Source organism: Ambystoma mexicanum, chromosome 5p (genome assembly GCF_040938575.1).
Source record: "Ambystoma mexicanum isolate Mex_15411 chromosome 5p, UKY_AmexF1_1, whole genome shotgun sequence".
Taxonomy (NCBI): domain Eukaryota; kingdom Metazoa; phylum Chordata; class Amphibia; order Caudata; family Ambystomatidae; genus Ambystoma; species Ambystoma mexicanum.
Window position 1 is genome coordinate 592,341,835 of NC_090930.1, and position 19,987 is coordinate 592,361,821.

Genomic DNA, 19,987 nt, shown 5'->3' on the forward strand with positions numbered 1-19,987 from the left:
GTCATTATTGGTCTGAGTGTTCTTTTCCAGAGCATCATCCACCAACCTGGTGTGCTCTAGTGGCTTCTTATATTCAGTTTTACCTTCACTAAACTCCTGAAGGGCCAGCTTTATTTCCTCTAACTTAGTTTTTAATTGGCTGACTTCCTGGCCTAAGGCATCCCTCTCCTGATTTAGAGTGCCACTCTGTGCAGCCAGGTCATCTCTCTGTGTTTTAAATGCCCTAGATTTCTGGCATTCCTGCTCAAATTCCTCTTGAGAGTGGATGTCTTCAATAATTAATTTATTATTTTCCTCTTTCAAGGCTTCTACGTGGTTCTGTAATGTAACTAACTGCTCTGCGCAGGCTCTATTAAAATTTAATTGTGCCAGTTTCTGTTGACTCTGTTGTAAAGAGCCAAGCCTTTCCTGACATTATTTTTGCAGTGTCTGTACTTGGGTATGTTGCTCTAAATTATCTTGCTGTACGAGAGCCAGATCTTCCTTTAATTTGGTAATATACTGCCTAGCCTCTGTTTCAGATTCTTGGCTCTTCTGGAACCTTGGTTCTGCGGAGTCCAGATTTGTTTGGATCTTCTGCAGTGTTTCCCCTTGCTACTTTGCCAGATCTATGTTGTCTGCATGCTTTTCCTGCATGATTCCTATGTGGAGGTACAGGTAGGTCCCTATTTTGGCTCTTTTACAATGCTCCTCTTTTATTTTTGGGGCCATGTACAGTTCGCTAAGTGCTTGGTGTAATGGACCTTTGTCCTGCCATATAGCTAGGTCTATTGCAATGGCTTGTTGTTTTATTTCCTGAAGCCATAACTGTTCATCATGTTCGGGCCACTCACCCCTGACAAACAGTTTGTGCAGGAAGTGTTCCCTAGCAATATTAATTTCTACTGGGGTTGCTATTTTAGAAATATCAATTTCCTTCTGACTTATTTCAGGGTTAATTTACCTTTGCAGACAGGTCCAATTTTGGAGTATTTCTTTTGAGGGGAGCTTGTACAGTGTAGCTCAGTACGCCAACCCAGCAAGGTGTCTGCACCCTGCAGGCTAGTATGCTGTGTTAGACTGTCATGGGTGGTATTTCAAATTCAGAGCGCACAAGCCCACAAGCTGTACAGGATTTCAATCAGGCACACACCCAGGTCTTGCCTAGCATGTAGTGTGTAATGGAACCCTTATTTATTTTTGTCCATAAGTTCAATATTCTGAATGATATACCAGTCATATCACACCTGTCTCAAAATACCCCCCAGGTCACACTGAACCAGGAATTAGGCTAGTTTGTAAAAGTAAAGATTTATTTATTTATTTAATATTCAAATCAGACATACGTTTAATATCTATTTATATATATGGGACAGCAATCACCAAGGGGTGACAATACACTTCAGAAAATAAGCAAGCAATTGAATTCACTTATACTAATGCAGAATGGAAAACAGAAAAAAAGAACAGTTTTGTTTGTGCACAGATAGCGTTTAGGTTAATAGTTCCCCCTGCAAAGTACTGAAGTACAAATGAGCAAACCTACACAAATGTGAGTAACCAGCAGGTATTCAGGAATGAAAGACAAGGTCTAGAGTTTATAGGCAATCTTCCCTCCCCAAACAAGAGAGAAACCCATTTTGGGCAAATGGCACTTTTAAACTGACAGGTAAAAATTGCTTTGTAAAATAATGCAAAATGGTGCAAAATTGCGTAAATTGAGAAAAGTGCTAAAGAAAGCAACACTAAACAAGTCCTAACACACATGAGCTATAATATAAACAACAGTACACACTTCAGATCAGAATGGGAAGGAAGAAGCACTTTGAAATGGGGAAAAACATGTGTAAACATTTGAACTTTGCAAATTCGCAGCAAAGTTTTACTATACGATATTGGAGAAAAGCGAGTTGTGGATGCTAACGGTCTTAGGTATCAGTCAGAGTTGAAATTTCGTTTCTATCTTTAAAATTGAAGAAGTTATAGAGGTTTTAGTGAGAGGTGTTTTTACAAAATAGGCGCGAAAATGGAAAACAGAAATTCGATGTTAAAAATGACAGATAGGTTTTATTATACTATGAAAAAGAGGATGCCACACATGAAACTTCACAGCTACGTGGCCAGTGCAACCAGTCCGTGGTGGATACTCGATTTCTGGGATTTACTTTAGTTATTCAAAATCACTAAGGAGTTATGGTTTTGGAACACAGATGAGAAAAAAAATCAGCACACGAGAAGTCTAACAATACTATGGTTCTGAATTTAAAGATGGCAGGGTTGAGATTGGGATGATACAATGCAGATATACTATGGGTCACTGTTCTTCCTGTTCATACTTACAGTCCTTTGTAATTAATTTGGACCGTCAACTCTGGTCATTGGATTGGATCAAGTCTACCGCCAGCAGGGGACCTCTGGAGGGATTGGATCTGCGGAGCAGTTCTGGTCAATTTTGGACTGTGCCTCAGACTGGGTTAGGATGGCCCTTCTGGTTACTGGACACGGTAGATGAAAGGATGCAAGTTTCAGCGGGCAAGCCTTAATAGTAGCAAGCCAAGCTGAATCAGAATTATTCTTTCAAGTTTTGGATGTTTGAAATTGGGTCTTGCTAGCAATAGTTCAGCAATACTAGAGTATGGAGTCTGCGAAAAAATCTGTATCTTCAAAGAATTCTAGAGTCAGCTACAAGTTGAAAAGTTCTAGAACCAGGTGCTGCGCTGAAATCTGGATGGGTTCTGGAAGCAGTGTGTGTTTTATGCGTAGTGCAACCCCTATATTTATACTGTCAAATGCCATGCCCCAGTTTATGGTTTGGGCAGAATTTCAAAAACACCCCCCCATCGCTGTGAGTGGCTGCAGCCACGTGCTTTGTTTTGATTGGCAGTATGATGCGCTTTAGGAACTCCCACATTGATTTTTACCAAAACAAAACTTTTGCACAAATCTACATTTCTAACATTATGCACCCTAATAAAATTGGACACCCACATTTCATATTTGATTGTCTATATTCACATTCAATCCCCGTCTTTGTGCGAGCTGTCTTTCTCATTCAATAGAATTTTACCAATTTTAAACATAACAATTTGGATTAATCATTTCTAACTTGGTGCATCTCGGGGCGCTTTTCAGTGGACCATGTACATACAATCTTGGGTTTGCAACATTAATCGTTCTGCTATAATAAGACTTCTTTCATAACTTTGGTTCCTTAAATGGTACACGTTTCATCAATGTCTTCAAATCAAGAGCCTGAAATTGGGTGAATTTCTACCAATTTTCAGATGTATGCCTCTTTAGGTTGCTCAGTTAAAGAGTTTTAAACTTTAATCAAAAATAAGGATTCAGCATCAAAGTTCTCCTTTGTAACCTTCCCCTTCCCAGGCAGCAGCTGTTCAATCCTTTGATCAGTCAGGTATGTCTCTTTCCTGGAGGGAAGCTCCTCTGTACAGATCAGTTGGGCAGCTTGTCATTGTCCTTGGCTCAGCCCCAGACGAAAGTCTACTGAGGTCCCATTGTGCTGCTTGTTGCCATTATGCGGGAACCATTAGGCTTCCTGTTTTCAAGGGAGTGTGAAGCTGAGATGTGAACTTTCCCAGGACAGGCACAGCCCAATCAGGATTAAGGAGTTACTTCCACTGGTTTACTGTAAGATTCACCTACAATCTTTTATTTAAAAGATGTAAAATAAACAGAGTTTATAATGGATTTTGACATTTTAAAGGAATTAAGCCCTTCACAGAAAAATGCTTTAAAAAAGGCAGATTTTTCAATTCTTCAGGAAAGAAAAAACACTTTAAACTGAATTTGACAGCTAATTTCCTTAAGCAGCTATGAGGCATTGATGTCTGGATTCCTCTAACTGCCTGGAGAATCTTTGATTTCAACACACTTTTCCTTCCAATAATTCACTGGAAAGATGACAAAATTTAGCGCCAAAACGGCACTTTGAAGGTTACCATTGATTAGAGAGATGTATTTAAGGGCACTTTCGGATTATTAGCCCTTCTGCGGCCTTGTGACCGGTGAGAAGTCACAGGTGACTCCTGTTTTTACACCATCTTGGCCTGTGTGGCAGTGTGTGCAGCTCTTTGGTGATTTATGAACCATGCACAGTCTTAGAGATTTGGTACGCACAGGGTTATTGCCTCCATTTATAGCAGTTTTCTTCCCCCATTTTTCCCCAGTTTTCATGCCGACCTTGGCAGACCGGGTTATTGCCCTTTTCTGGGCTCCGGAAAAAAAACATTCCCCATTCCCATTCGAGCCCCATAGGGGTCAATGGGAATCGGTAGGATGCTAACAACGGGCCCGTTAATGACGGGCCTGTTGTTAGCATACTGGACTGCTAGTGGGACCCGCTGAGGACGCCTGGTCTGACCAGGCGTTCCTTAGCGGGTTCCGCAGCAGTCCTCGGAATTGGGCAACCCGTAATGAACGGTGCCGGTCCCATGCCGGCACCATTCATTATGTGGCCGCCTGCCTCCTAATGAGGCCCAATATATTTAAAAAATATGCATTTGTAGAAAAAAGCATGTCCTTTTATAGGTCGCCCATCAACAATCACAATTCTCTGTATCAACCCATACTCTTTCAGTTCTACAGTCACTTCAAAGGGAACTTAAAAGGGCAGTATTTATGCACTTTGAGGTTACCAAATGGGATTTTGGAAGACAAAACACACTTTTAGAGGGCAAACATGTACATTGTAAAAAAAAAATACTATGTTATCTTATAATGATTTACACTGCATCCCACTGCTATTTGCATCCTTTCTAGGTGCTCACGTGGCTCTCTATGGAAAGTGGGTAGGGTTGTTTAGTAAGGATAAGAGAGATAGGATAGAGGTTCCGCTCATCTGCTGATGAGTGCAGAACCAGGAGAAACTAGCATCTGTGCATGTGAGCTTTCTAGGTGTGCTTGTTTTGTCCATAAGGGTGGCATCCGGTGTCTGAGTCTGTTGTCTGCTGGTGTTGGGTTTGTAATATTATTACAGAGGGGTGTGTGGTTTTTGTGTTTTTCGTGGGTTGTTTCACTAGCCCTCTTGCCTTTGTAGTACGTGAGAAGTTTTATGGTGTGGAAAAGAGAGGGTGGTAGTTGGTTTGGGGGATCTCTGGTTGTTGAATAGTTTTATTGTGGGTTCTTCATTCTAGTTTGTCCCATGTTTGCTTTGGTTCAGGTGTATGGTTTGTAGAGGGGTGCATCTAAACTAAAATTAAACAACCAAACCAGTACAGTTCTAGTGTGGCTAAGTTCAAAAGCAGCTGACGAACAATCAGTGCAAGTCTAGTGTGACTAAATTCAAAAGCAGCTGATGCCAAATCTTTATAATTCTAATGTGGCTAAGTTTTAAGAAGCAGGAAACAGGTTAGCACAGCTCCAATGTGGCTAAATTCAAAAGCAGCATTAACAAAATCTGTACAATTCTAGTGTTGCTAAATTCAAAAGCAGTGGACGCCAAATCAGTACAGTTCTAGTGTGGCTTAATTCAAAAACAACACTACCATCTCAGTACAATTGTGGTTGTGCTAAATTTAAAAGCAGCAGACAACAAATCAGTATAGTTGTAGTGTGGTTAAATTCAAAAACAGCGTTATCCAACTTAGTACTATTCTAGTGTGGCTAAATTCAAAAGCAGCGGGTTACAATTTTAGTGTGACTAAATTCAAAGCAGAGGGAACCAGGTTAGCAATGCTCCAGTGTGGCTAAATTCAAAAGCAGCGTTAACTAAATATGTACCATTCTAGCGTGGACAAATTCAAAAGCAGTGGGGTAAAGTTCCAGTGTGATTAGATTCAAAAGCAGCGTACACCAAACCAGCACAATTCTAGTGTGGCTAAATTCAAAGGCAGCTTTAACTAAACACGTGCAATTCTAGTGCGGCTAAGTTCAAAGCAGCATTAATTAAATCAATAAAATTCTAGTGGGTTGAATTCAAAAGCACCGTTAACCAAATCAGTACAATTCTAGTGTGGCTAAATTTAAGAGCAGCAGACACCAAATCAGTATAGTTGTAGTATGTCTAAATTCAAATGCAGTGGATGCCAAATAAATACAATTGCAGTGGGGTTAAATTCAAAAGCAGCATTACCTTCTTTTCTGTAGTCCTCTGGATATGGTGTGCTGAAGTTAGGGTGCAAGGAAAAACAGCTAGCAGGAATCACCCTTATCCACTCCGCTAAGCTGGCTGTCTGGGTAAGGCTTCCCAGGGAGGACCAGAGTAGAGTTCTCTTCTGGGTCATGTAACCCCGCAGCAGCACCAATCAGGGCCTGGAGAGGGTGGGCTGGAGAAGGAGCGATGGAGTGTTTTTGGAGCTTACTTTTAAAATTAGTATGGTGGGGTTGAGGCCACGGTGGAAAGGGGGTTGGCTTGGGGTTTCTTTTTTATTATAAATGCTGGGTCTGGGGTCACGGTAGAAGCAGGGTGGGTGTGAGGTTTGCACTGTTGGCCAGAACAGCCTTAATGCATCTTGGTGCGTGGCAGTGGTCTCTCTCCCAAACAGCAGTGGGAAGTAAGTACTATAGTTTACACCCATTATGGTTCCTCTGATGTGATAACAGATGAAAACTTAAGTTAAGCTTTTCAACCACTCCATACTTCTCCCCCATGTGCAGCGTTAGATACCTGAAGAGATGAGAGTGACGACTGAAGCTTTTATTGCACTCATTGCACTGGTATTTTTCCCCCCACTATGGATCTTCTGATGTGATAACATAGAGTTAACATGAAAGAGTGCAATGCTCTATGCTGAACTAGCAAACTACAAATACATTATTTGTGAAGTTCTCATAAAATATCTTCAAAGATGTTGTTATCAATAAGAAAGTCTGAAACCTATTCATTTTGTCTAGCTGAACCCTCTGTGGTGCCTACCTACCCCAGTATGTGTAGTGCTGTCAAACACAACTTCTGAATAGTGCTGAGAGCAAGAAACAAAAAGCTTCTCACCAATGAGGTTGCAATCTGGTTACACCTAGTTCTTTGTTGCAGTCCATGTTAGTTATCCTATCTACTTGACATGCCAAAAACATGCATTTTAAAAATGGTGGAGATTTCAGGCTGAATAAAGGATCCATAAATTGACTCCCAGTTCCCACTTTGAAACATCCTGGGCACGCCCCAAGGGATTGTGGTAATGCATCTGAGAGTTTGAGTGTGTAAAGCCAATCCCGCTGTTTGACCATTGGGGCAAACAGTCTAAATGGAAGTTGTGACGGAGCAGTGATGTGTTCCCCAAGAACTGAAAAAATTATTTTCTTACACCACTATTAAAAAAAATGACATTGGATCATAAGGCCTTTCCAGCTACCGCCATATAGCCGGCCTGTTAGGGCCTGCGAAGATCCTGGAGAAGGTGGTGACTTAACTACAGACATGTGTAGATGAACATGGGATACTCGATTGCTTTCAGTCGGGTTTTTTGGCCAGGTAATGGCATTGAGACAGCTTTGGTGTCAGCCTGGGATGATTTGCTGGGGGCCACCGATGAATGAACTGTCATCATGCTTGTCATGCTGGATTTGTCTGTGTCCTTCGATACAGTTGATTTTGAAAACCTCATTACACGGCTGGCTTCAGTGGCACAGATCTCAGATGAGGCTTTAAAATGATTTGTGGCCTTTTTGAACAATCACACCCAACAGGTAAAAATAGGTGATTTTGTTTCAAATGTCATGCCTGTCGAGTGTGGGGTCCCTCGGGGGTCTTTGCTCTTGCCTCTGCTGTTTAATATCTATACCAGAACACTGCTTAACATATTGACTGAAGTTGGGTTGTCATACCACTCGTATGTAGACAACACCCACATTTATGTGCGACTTAATCAGTCACAACAAGCAGTGAACCTGGTTTTGTCTTGTGCTATCAAGATTAAATGCTGGATGCTGGAGAACAAACTCCAGCAGAACCCATCCAAAATTGAGGTTATTGTGCTGGGCTCTAAGAGACTGGTACGAAAGACGGTTCAAAGCAGTGAGTGCCCCTCACTATATGGTGCTCCCACCAGATATTCAAACACAGTGAACAATTTGTGCTTCATGTGGCAGTCAAGTATGGACTGCAACTCTCTGGTCAGTCAAATGTTTAAATCAGTATATTATCAACTGAGACTCCTAAAACCAGTCATCCCTCATATTGCAGAGAAGGACAGGCCAAATGTGGTCAGAATATTGGGCAATGCCAGGCTTGACTATTGCAACGCCCTCCTTACTGGGGTGTCCAAAAATGTCAAATTAAAAGATGGCAGGTAGCTCAAAATACCGCAATTAGAATGATTTTCTCGTTAGGAAGAAGAATAGAAATTTCCCAATATTGAAGGAATCTTCACTGGCTTCCGGTTTCTCAGAGAATGTTGTTCAAAGTACTCTGTCTGGTGTTTAAGTGTATTCATGGAATGGCACCAGCCAACCTAAATTCAAAAATCGGGCTGTATTGCCCACAGCGATGCTTGCGCTCTACAGACCAGCACCTTTTACAGGTCCCATCAGTTAGAATGACCACATTGGGTGAGAGACGATTCTCTGCCTTTGGCCCTCGAGCATGGAATGCTCTCCCTTTGGAGCTCCGATGTCCTGACTCTCTGGCTATTTTTAGGAAACAACTAAAAACACATTTGTTCACCTTATTGTGGTTTCTTTCAAATGATAGCCCAAGCTAGGGTGATGCAGCAACAAACTGGCCTATCTTATCTATGCGCCTAGATGCATTTTTGCCTGGTCCGTTCAGGGTATGTGCGTTATAATTAATAACATTAAATACAATCTAAATCCATTTGCTGTCAAGAAAAGATAGTGTGTACATCTTTAGCCTAAATGGTTTTCCTTTTATTCTTGTCAATCAGGGGTTCCCATGCATTTGGCTAAGATGTCCTCTTATAGTTGGTTTCAAGTGTTTATTGATAGAATACATCTAAGGTAAAACCGACCAAGTCTTTGAGCCAATTGGCCCAATATGCTGTAAAACTCCATACAGAGCAGATCCTATTAATCCATTTGAACGTTTCTTACCTTGAGTTTATCTCATCTCCCGGATTTAAATGGATTCTTTTAGGATGCCAGCATTCCACGTTTTGCTTGATCACTACCATCCTGAAAGTATTTTTAAGGCCTGCCGACAAGATGACGTCATTCACCATTGAGTGATGGCGTCATCATCATCAGCGGTCGCACCCATTGTTGTGCGATCACTGGTCTGTTATTGATCGCCTAGGCCCTTAGTGTATCTATTAATGTTAATATGTTCATTGTTGTCCTATTCATGTTATTCACATCGTTATGCTGTTGCTAGCCAAAGAGTTTAATTCTGAAGCAGAATATCTCAATCCGTTCTGTTTGCATCTTTATAATTAAAATGGTATATTCCATGTTACTTTCTGTCGTCGACCATATGAAATCGCTGTCTCTTTAATTGGTTAGCCCTGAATGCAATAGATATATTCCCTATGTAGGTAATAAATGCAAAGACATGGTATTCAATCTTAGTCACGTGGGCCAGTTTGAAAATACGCTCATAATAGTAAGGCTTTTTCTCTTCTTTTATTCAAGTCAGCGTGCATGTATACTTATCAAGACTTAATTCCTAATCCATTTGAAAAAGTGCTGGTACTTCTGATAATCTGCAGTGCGGATTGACAATGGTTGTTGCTGTGTTGAAAAAGCATTGTTTAATTAAAAGTAAAAAATAGTTATGCATCTGAGGCTTGGTAGCAACTAGTCCTAAATTATTCCCCTTATAGTGGATTGCTGGGCAAGGCATATTAGGTTAATTACAAGTGGTTAGAGTATGGCTGAAGTTTAACATAGTTCATTAAAGGCTTGCAGGAGTGTTCATAAGTTTAGAAATATTTATCTAGCTGCCAGTTAGGTCCCTTTTCTTGACAGTAAGGGAAGAGGCTACCCCCTTATAGGTGGCCCACCAGAACTCCATGGACCACAGCAGGCAGACGTAGCCCAGGCGGAGTGCGTAATGTTAAGCCCCCACACATTGCCTGTGAGTGCTGGGCTGCATCTTACATATGCAGACCAGAACACATCAAGACTTTGGGGCCCCCACACACTGTTGCTGCTGCATGCTGCCCACTGCCAGAAGAGCCACAACCAAAGAGTGCAGGAAGAAAGAAGAACCCAATAGCAGCAGCAAGAACCTTGAGAGAACCCTAGCCAGGTTGTTTTGCGAGTAAGGTCATTATGTTTAGTTTTTAATACAGTGAACTGTATAGACTTTGTATATATTTTTAAAGACACTTTTACATTTTAAAAGAACTAATTTTATATGTTTGTGTTTTATTGCTTTAGTAACGCAGCTGCTTAGGTGTAACTTAAGTTGTAGATAATGCTTGTGTTTGCCTTTTTTATAGTAAAACTCACACAACCCGGCTGGTGTTCCTGAAAAGTATATACGTGAGCTTTAAACAACTAAATAAGTGTACACCAAAATGCCTTTGTCTGCCTTTCCTTTTGTGCTCCAGTTACTCTAACCTTGTGTTTGATTTCTCCTTAGGGTATTTGGGGAACAAGGCTGCCCTAATCTTTTGATCTTACCTACCCTTACCACCTGCCTGGTGAGGTACACAGGGGTGACCTTGAGCCCAGGAGAGCTGGCTGTGCAGAAAGGTAAAAAGGGGGTCAAGTAATACGTGAAAGTTTCAGCTGTTTATTGTGTGCCCGCCTACACCTGTCTCGCAATAAGGTGCATTGGTGGCTTTGCCCCCAAACACTGACGCCTTGAGACCTATTACTGTCAGAGGATAAACCTGATATATAACAAAGCACTGCCTCGCATCATAATTTAGCACCTAGCTACGAATCTGACTATACAAAGGAGATCACAATACTGAATGTTAAAATGTTAGGTAAGGATAACCATCCTTTCAAATGACACCTCTCTATTCTACATTTCTATTTCCGCTTTCTTTCCCTATAGAGCTACTAAGCACTATATTTTGAACCTATCATGTGCGTAGAATGCAATGAACCATTGTGTATGAACTAATTATGCTTCTTCACTGTGATACAACAGTAAAATAGGTATTTGTAATAAGGAATCCAATAGAGTCCAAACTGTAACAATTGGGACATCATGCTTGAACAATGCATTGTTCATTAATTGTGTGCAGGATTGTACTACTGAGTTGCACACTTAATTCTTTCTTCACTTACAACCTTGTGTGCCCTGCAAAAGCACATGCAAGGGCAAAATAATTGCATGTGCCTCCAGAAGGAGTATTTTGACCCGATTTGAAAACTTTGAATTGGGCACTAATTTAAACTTAAAACAATTGAATTGGTCTACAACCAATAAAAATCACAAAAAAAAAATGAAATTTCTCACAGAGGTGCAAGCAAACTACCATAAACTCGTTCCTCTCTATACTTACCGACTGACCAGTCAATATCAGTCATTGCTGGGTACTGCTGCCAGGCCATATCTTTTAAAACATCTTAAATCAGATACCCAGAGCAGACACATTGAATATCCAGCTTCTCTTATCCAATGGACAAAATGTGTTTTTTTCAAGCTACCTTCCATTTTTTCACCATGGCCCAAGGATTACAATATGTTATGTAAGGAACTTGTGGTGACAAAAGTGCAGACAGACACAAGTGATCACAGTTCAAGGGTGTTTATTAAACTGCATACATGGGTTGGAAAAACACCTAATCTAATGCTTAATCTAAGATGGGGGCAACCTACAACCATCAAATAATAATAAGGCAGTCCTAGTGGCATTTTATCAAAATAGAAAATAAAATACTATTGCCAATCCTTACAACCAAATAGAGAAAAGTGTGGGGTAAGGTTTTTTGAGAAAGAAAAGAAGTGTTCACAAATGATAAGTCAGGATGTAGTAGCCGGGGTTCTCCATATCCTGCGCTTTAAGCACAGGACAAGGCGGGATTCTGGAGCACAGCACACACTCAAGTTTTTGCAGCACGAGCCACAGTTCCATTCTTAGGTATCAGGACCTCTGGTGGTTAAGTCTCTTTTCTACAAAATGTATCTTGCCTCTGAGGATATTCTGCATACAAAATTATAAACAAAGAATTCCTTTATAGGGTTTCCTTGCTCTTCACCCGTGGGTCCCCCACTTCTGTGCTCAGACCCCTCTTGAAATATTAGCCTCCCTCACCGGGTTCATTGTGGCTTGTGTTTACAAATGCCTTTAAACAATCTTCTCTGTTACGTTCACGATTCTTAATGTCTTTTTAAACAGTTTTATCAAGTTCACTCTTATCAGCAGAAATGTTCAGTGAGGCATCATGCTTTGCCCCATTTTATCGTCTTTCCTCCTTTGGTTTCACTCTTGCCAATCTTTTCTCTCACCATGCTGGATTCATTTCCCTTAACTTTCCATTACTTGCCAGTAAAGACTTTCAACTGTACAGCGTATTTTGCAAAACCTCTGTATGACCACTTTCACACTCTTCATACGGCCCTCGCACAGCCTTCTGGTATTGGTTGTTTCAACAAAAATGGGGAAACCAACTAGAGTCCCTCGACGTACACCTAGGAGGTGCTGGACCCTTTTAGCTGGCTTTCCCCTATGACCTTCACAGTTCTTGTACTTTCCATAACTTCATTCAACACAGTTTGTTTTCTTATCAGTTTTTCCGCTCGCTTCACCGGCTGTGATGAACCGCTTGGTTTTCCTTGTATCGGGTGTAAAGGACGGTACCCCGGTAGTAAGCGCCTCCTGTTCTCCTGCTTATCAGCATAGGCACGCTCCATGTACTGATGACATCTGCTGCAGCACACGTTAGCTTTTGTTTGCGGTCTTACGATTTCTTCCACAGAGGAATCACGTGTCTAGGTCAGAAAGGACAAGGTCACTTCTCCCCTTGTCACCCCTTCGGTTCACGAAACCTTTCTACTCTTCTTGAACTTCCGCCCTGGGATACCTTGCTCTGTGTGTGCTATCTTGCTCCACCTTTTATCCCTGTGGGGAAGGGAAAGGGCTGCCATGTGTGAGTGATTCTAGTCAATTGCTTGACTTTGCCTGACCCTTCCTTTGGGACATGTCAGGTAAAGGGCCCTAATGTTAGTTTGTTGTCTCTCGTGGTGTGCGAGAAATGTTTGTGTTACAAAAGGGGGTGTAGAGAGGTTGAGTATCTTATGTAGCAGGATATTGAAGAGGGGTTATGAAAAGGGTAATACCCTGTCTCACCCGTCAGTGTGTCCGCTCCGCTCCTGGAGGACCCCCATCCAGGTGATCATCCCGCACTGGTCTGCCCCAAGGAACTGGATCCAATAGCGATGGCCGTTACCTGGCCACCAAGCCACCTGGATGACAGATCCCAAGGGACTAGTTAGGGAAATACCTTCTGGTTTCTCACATACCCTTCCCCCATGCACTGTAGAAACATTTGTTTCACATGGAAACTGGGAAAGAAAATCCATGTTTCCCTGATCTTTTCCTTTTGGTGTTCCACAGTGAAACAATAGGGTTTTGGGTCAAGAAACCATTGCACTAACCGAGGATTGGAGTCTTTGCATTGGCTAATCCAAACTAGGGGTGAATGATCTGTAACCAGTGTGAACTTTTGTCCCAATAGGTGGTATCTAATATGGATGTTGGCCCACTTGATGGCCTGGCCCTCTAGTTTCAACAGGGAGTATTTCTTTTTCATGTGGGATCAGCTTGCGACTAGTGAATAATATGGGATGTTCTAACCCTGTAAGAGAGGCATCTGTTTGTAAGATGAACACTTTAGAGAAGTCAACTACCTTCAGGATTGGGTTCTGGCACAAAGTCTGTTTCAAGGTGTTATAACATATCTCGTCTTCACCATTCCAATGAAGTTTTTGGGATTCAGCATTTTTAAGTTTATCTTTCAGCCGGGCCTTTTTGTCTGAAAAGTTGGGGATAAATCTACGATAATACCTTATTAACCCAACAAAAGCTCTAAGATCTCTTTTCGTCGTGGGCATTGGTGTACCTAAACAGCTTTTACCTTCCCATGTTGGGGCTGTACATTCCCCGCCCTACGAAAAAGCCAAGGTATGTTATGGCTGACTGGGCCAATCTACACTTGCTGGATTAGCACTTAGGTCAGCTTTTCTGAGGACTTTCATGATGATATAAAGATGGAAGAGATGGTCCTCCTATGTCTTACTATAAATGACAATATCATCAATATAACCAACCCAGAAATCCGAATAGGCTTGTAGAATTTAATCCACGAGGCGTTGGAAAGTGGCTGGCACACTGTGTAAGCCAAAAGAAAGGACTTTGAATTGGAGCATTCCCAACGGCTTTGAGAACATAGACTTTTTCCTTATCTGGCCCGTGTACGGGAACTTGTCAGTACCATTTGGTCAAATCTAGGGTAGATAGAAAGGCGGCTGATCCAAGTTTATCAATTAGGTCATCGATGCATGGCATGGGATAGGCATCAAAGTCCGAGATGGCATTGAGTTGACGGAAATCTTTGCTGCAGAATTTACAGGTACGGTCAGGTTTAGTGATCAACACGATAGGAGAGGACCATGGACTGGAAGATGGTTCGATGATATTGGCTTCCAACATTTTGTTGACCTCCTCAATCCTGTTTACTGGCTTCTGGGAGTCTGTACGGCTTTAAATGAACCACTTTACCTTTAAGTGTTCTAATATAATGGTATGTGCCTTTCAATCTTCCTGGTTTTCCTGAGAATATATCGGGAAATGCAACAACTACGTGTTTTAGATCTTCTTGTTGTTGGATAGATAGAGGAATTAAATTAGAGTTATCTACTTCTTCAGGAACCAGACACGCTAGTATTTTGGCCTGGGTATCTGACTTGTTCTCTTTCCATTCTATCAAAAGGTTGACAGGATACAAATGGACGTTCTGTTTTCTGTCCAGTTGGGCTACTTTATAAGTACATATTCCCGTTCTTTCTACTAACTGAAGGCTAGTCCCTGTTTACACTCATGCCAGAATGAATGCAACCCTCCAGGGAAATAGAACTGGAGATAGCCTGCAAGGATAACAAGGTTTAATTGTACAGAATAAGAAGATATCAGCAAAGTACTCTGCTGCTGGAGAACGTTCTGCCAGAGTCTGCATGAACAATACATTATAAGGGCACACAGTGTCATCAGTGACATCATTACATACAGTAGAAATTCCCAAGTCTGCTTGGTGAGGCCCTATGCATGGACCTGCTCTATAGAGGATGACAGTCTACAATAGATTCACTTCCTCCACCATCTGTCAGTCCCCACTTGGGTCTGCTGGGCTCATCTCGCCGCAGAGTGAAGGTCAGATCTCTCATAAGTTACATTGTAAAAATGGTTATGATACCCTAAGCGTAATATTATATCACTATGGCATGCACCTGGGAGGCTCAGGGCTGGTGCCAGGGAAAGGGAGGAATAAATACGGTTACACTAACCCACACATTCTGTGCCTTGTTGATACTGCTCATCTCGCACCTCATGTTAAAAAAATGTAATTATATGACGATGTGAAACAGTTGATAATGCTAAGATCTTTTACGGCCAGTAGGTTTACGATTTGGGCTGGGGACGCAGGGATGTGGGGGTCAGGTCAGTGGTGTTGGCCATGGCTCTGGGTAGACTGGGCAGGGGTTAGAGGCCTGCTGCCAGCTTTTCTGGGCTGAATGGGTACTGCAAGGAGCCTGGTGTTATCTCACGGACTTGCAGGGCGCATTCCTCCCAGTCATACTGCATAATTGCAACAATGGAGGGACAAGGGGGAAGCAAGCTTCCATGAGAATCGGTAGATTGGACTCATTCTACCTTAATGATCTGGGCCCAATGGAGTCCTTCACACATTTCTCAAGAATTTTCCTGCTTGCACATAGTCATCAGGTGTACATGTCATATAGATGCAGCCCTCATCCCCTGCCAGGTTAACGCACAGTTCCTTGTAATTTTCACGGGGAAGGACAATGGTGGTGTGCTACAATTGGTGAACTACATCCCCACGGGGATAGGGACCATGTGAGGGATGGGGTGATCAGTCTGAACTTCTACTTCCTTTTTATTACCAGGTACCTTTGGACCACTAATAGAAACCATCATCATTGTGCTACTAGGCACTGCTTTGGCACAACATTGGAGACCCAATTGGCACGTGCAGAAAATCACCAGGACAAACACGATGATGGGCACCATCATCTTCACTAATGTGCTTAGCTAGGATGGAGCACAACTAAATGCCAGAGAGCCCCAATCTACTTCTTGGACGCCAGCTTTCTTTTTCCTCTTCACATCTAGCTCATGTACTGCAGCAATGACGTGTGATAATGTCCCATTTTCAGCATCTTCGGAAAGGTATGAATATGAAACATGAACTCCTGATCTTTTGCAAACACCACCTTCCATCACTGTCAGCAGATCTAGCACATACCTGTTCTGCATCGTCATGAGCCTGAGGGGGCGCAACTCCACTCTTATGACTTTGAAGCCTTGCTTGGTATCATTAGCCAATTGGATCATCTCCCAATGAAAGATCTGTAGCCATTTGGCATTTGCTCGCATCTGTATCCTGGGTATTAAGGATGCAATAAATGCCTCTTCGGATGTATAAAACTTGTACTTGTCAGATATTTGAGCAAGCAGCTCGGATGAGTCTGTTGATATGTAATTTGATGCTCTTTTCCTCCTTCACAGTTGTTCATGCGGCTCTTTCTCGGGAAGGATGTGAAAGTCTGGTGGTGGCAGTGTGCGCTGTGCTTTGATTGTTGGGGGCACTGTGGGTGCTTCGTCAGGCAGTAGCCGCCCTTTCAGGTGTTCTTCTGGGACTGCTAATAGGGTTGAGTGCAGCATAGCCAGCGAACAGTAGTCTCTCCATGAAGCTGGGAGGTGCAAGTACGCTTGCTGGCCACACACTCAGTTGTAGTCTATCAGCACCTCAGCACCCTTATGTAGGTCTGGAATCAACAATGTTCTGTTATAGTGTAGAGGAGGTCCCAAATATGGGCTGCACTCCAGCCACCCATTTTGAAGTAACAGGAACATTCACACCGAGATATGTGACATATGATGAGCAAATAAACCAGCAGGGAGCCGCATTAGGGCATCAGAAGAGCAACACCTATTGAAGTGCCAATAACCAGACAACCATGGGCAGTAAGGTATCCATTGAGAAAACCCTACCAACAAATAACACGAAATGAAGATTGCTTAAACAAACACTGTCCCAGAAGAAACTCAAAAGGCCTTAATGGAAGACGAATGATGACGTCCAAGGGCCCGGACAGAGGTACAGATGAAGAACGCCAACCAAAAGATGACACACAAAGACGAAACACCATGGATAAGGATATCACAGACATAGAAGAAGAGACTATTTTGAAATATAAAGAAATGTAACTGCAAAGCAGGATGAAAGTATTCAACCAGTTAACGCCTGTACATAGGCTTGGAACGCAAGAAGCTAAGAAAACAGTGCGAGGCTTGCTATACTTATTAGAAGAATAGAGCGGCAAGCACCAACTATATATATATCTACCTCAACAAAGCACATTATATAAGTGCAGTCCACTTTATACAAAAGCAGAATTAAACCAGGTGACTAAAGGTCAAAACATGCCACGATTCTTATTCCAGCTAAAACAAGAAGTGAGATGGCGGAATCGAAACTCAGCAAGGAGCAGGCTGTTCCTGGGAAATCAAGGTCAAACCAAAAGAGGGCGGCAGACAGTAACGTCGGAGAATCAAAGAGCAGTCTGCCCCGCGAAGGTCGAGATAAGGGGGCCCAGGCAGGTGGTGGCCGAAAGTAAGAATTAAATGCACAAATAGAAGGGAAACAAAGAAGATTCACGGTGTGCTAACACGTGACCAGCCAAGCGCAAAGAGGTACCAATGTTTGATGTCACCCAAAGCAGGAGATACCATAACTTTTCCTGACAAGACGCCATAGTTTCGAGGCCAACCTCAGCCAACTAATTGACACATAGCCCTAAATTACTGATTGATGGAAGGGAGGCATGTGAATCTTGGGGCATACTGCATCTGGGTGACCATTCTGCATGCTGCTAATTAAAGTGGAGATTTATGCTTAGAGTTGTAGCCAGCCCAATCACAGTGGGCCAAATAATCTAAGGTCCTATAATTAGTAGAACCACTGGGATGTTGTACTTTTAGTGATGTCTACATGAGTAATGTTAGAGGGAAGGGCGTATACGCCCCCCTGATAAGAGTTAACCAATCCTCACACTTCATTACCATATACAGATATAGCACCTATACATTAGTTACCTTTTCCAACCAATAGAATTGCATAACAAATTTATGAGTGTTACACGTCAATGATGACGAATTTTGACCATAACTATTGCTGTTGATTGAAGATTGTTGGGAGTTGAAGCGAGACGGACCATCGCATCATTGCTGATCTCCATGTTTCACCTTTTCTTGTACTTGTCATGAAACAGACTGCCCTTTGCCAAACCATTGAGTTGTCCTTATTGATTGGTGTTGGAGTAGTAAACCTGCACCCCATCCACCTCAAGGTGAAGCTATCTTGTCTTAAAGTACTCAAGAGCGAGCTCTGACTCTATGGGCTGGTCAGGGTCAATCACCCTTGTTTACACTTGGTAGCACTTGGTAGCAGAGGATGTTTGGAAACCATTGATTATTGATTATTGATAACACACCAATTGACCGTCGACACGAAGTAACTCAAGGTCTTCGGCAATATCACTAGTCCTTCGCCATTCGGCTGAGTAGACTGTGAAGCTTCCTGTGGACAATGGTAGTGTAATTGATCGAAAAACTGCAGTGCAGCCAAAAGGGACCCGTTTTAAAAAACCATTACCCTTCCCATTCCTAATGGAGGGAGGTGGAAAAAAAAATAGTCAGAAGTAGAGACGACTGTATATATATAAGGAGGTAATGACTCGAGAATAATTGAATAGTTAAAGGATACCAGGGTGGACACCTGAGAAGTTAAAGAATACCAGTGTGGACACCTGAGAAGTTAAAGAATACCAGGGTGGACACCTGAGAAGTTAGAGAATACCAGGGTAGACACCTGAGAAGTTAGAGCATACCAGGGCGGACACCTGAGGAGAGAGAGAATTCGCCTTATGCATGCACTTTAATATAGCAGACAGAAGAAATGTGAACTCAGAGCCCCACATAATAGGGGTCAATTAGGCTACTACCACGTATAAAGACGTTGTAAAAGGGGTTAGTTTAAACTCCATGTAGGGGTAATAATTAGAGGCAGAGATATTTGTGCCCCCTGGTGTCTGTATATTCTGTTACGTGTCTGTTTTACATGTTCTGTTGTGCCATCACATGTGAAGGAATTATTTTGTATGTTGTGAGTGAGACCTGATTAAGATTTGCGCGATTCGATAGTTGAGATGGAATCGTACACAAATTGATGTTTTTGAGCACATTGGTGATATAAAAGATTTTGGCGTGAAAAATTGGATTGGAACTTGCAGTGTTTGGTGCTCGCTCACATTGTTGGAAGTGTTAAAGTTGCATTAAAGCATTGAAAAGCATTGAATAAGAGGAATAGAAACAGATTTAAGCATGGAAGATATTACTCCATTAGCACACTTATGGAAGCAACTGCTGAAATACGCACCCAGGCTAAAAAGGTATAGCACCGAGTGGGTTAAGGGTACTGCCCACAAGATGTTTATGCCATGGCCAAAAATGGGTCTTTATCTAAAGCCATCTTACAACATATGACGACGTACTTGCATGCCACACATACAGGCAAAAAGCTAGAGAAACGCCTTGCTGTTCTAGAACTCTGGAAAATGTTCAAACAGCCAAAGGAGGAAGAGCCACCTGCAGACTGGATATTAAATGTATGCACGAAGGGGGGTGAGACACCTACCGCGCCACCTGCCCCGCCTGAAACAGCACTCAAAGAAAGTAAGCCTGAGGGACTCTACCCATTAAGGGAGCTTAAAGCAGCCACAGGGTACAGCAACCCTGCATATGAGTCACCTGCTTACAGTAGTGACGATAATCAAGGGAATGATTCAGATAAGAATCTCACCTCCATAGTCCCGAGGGACAAGGGGAGACGCGAT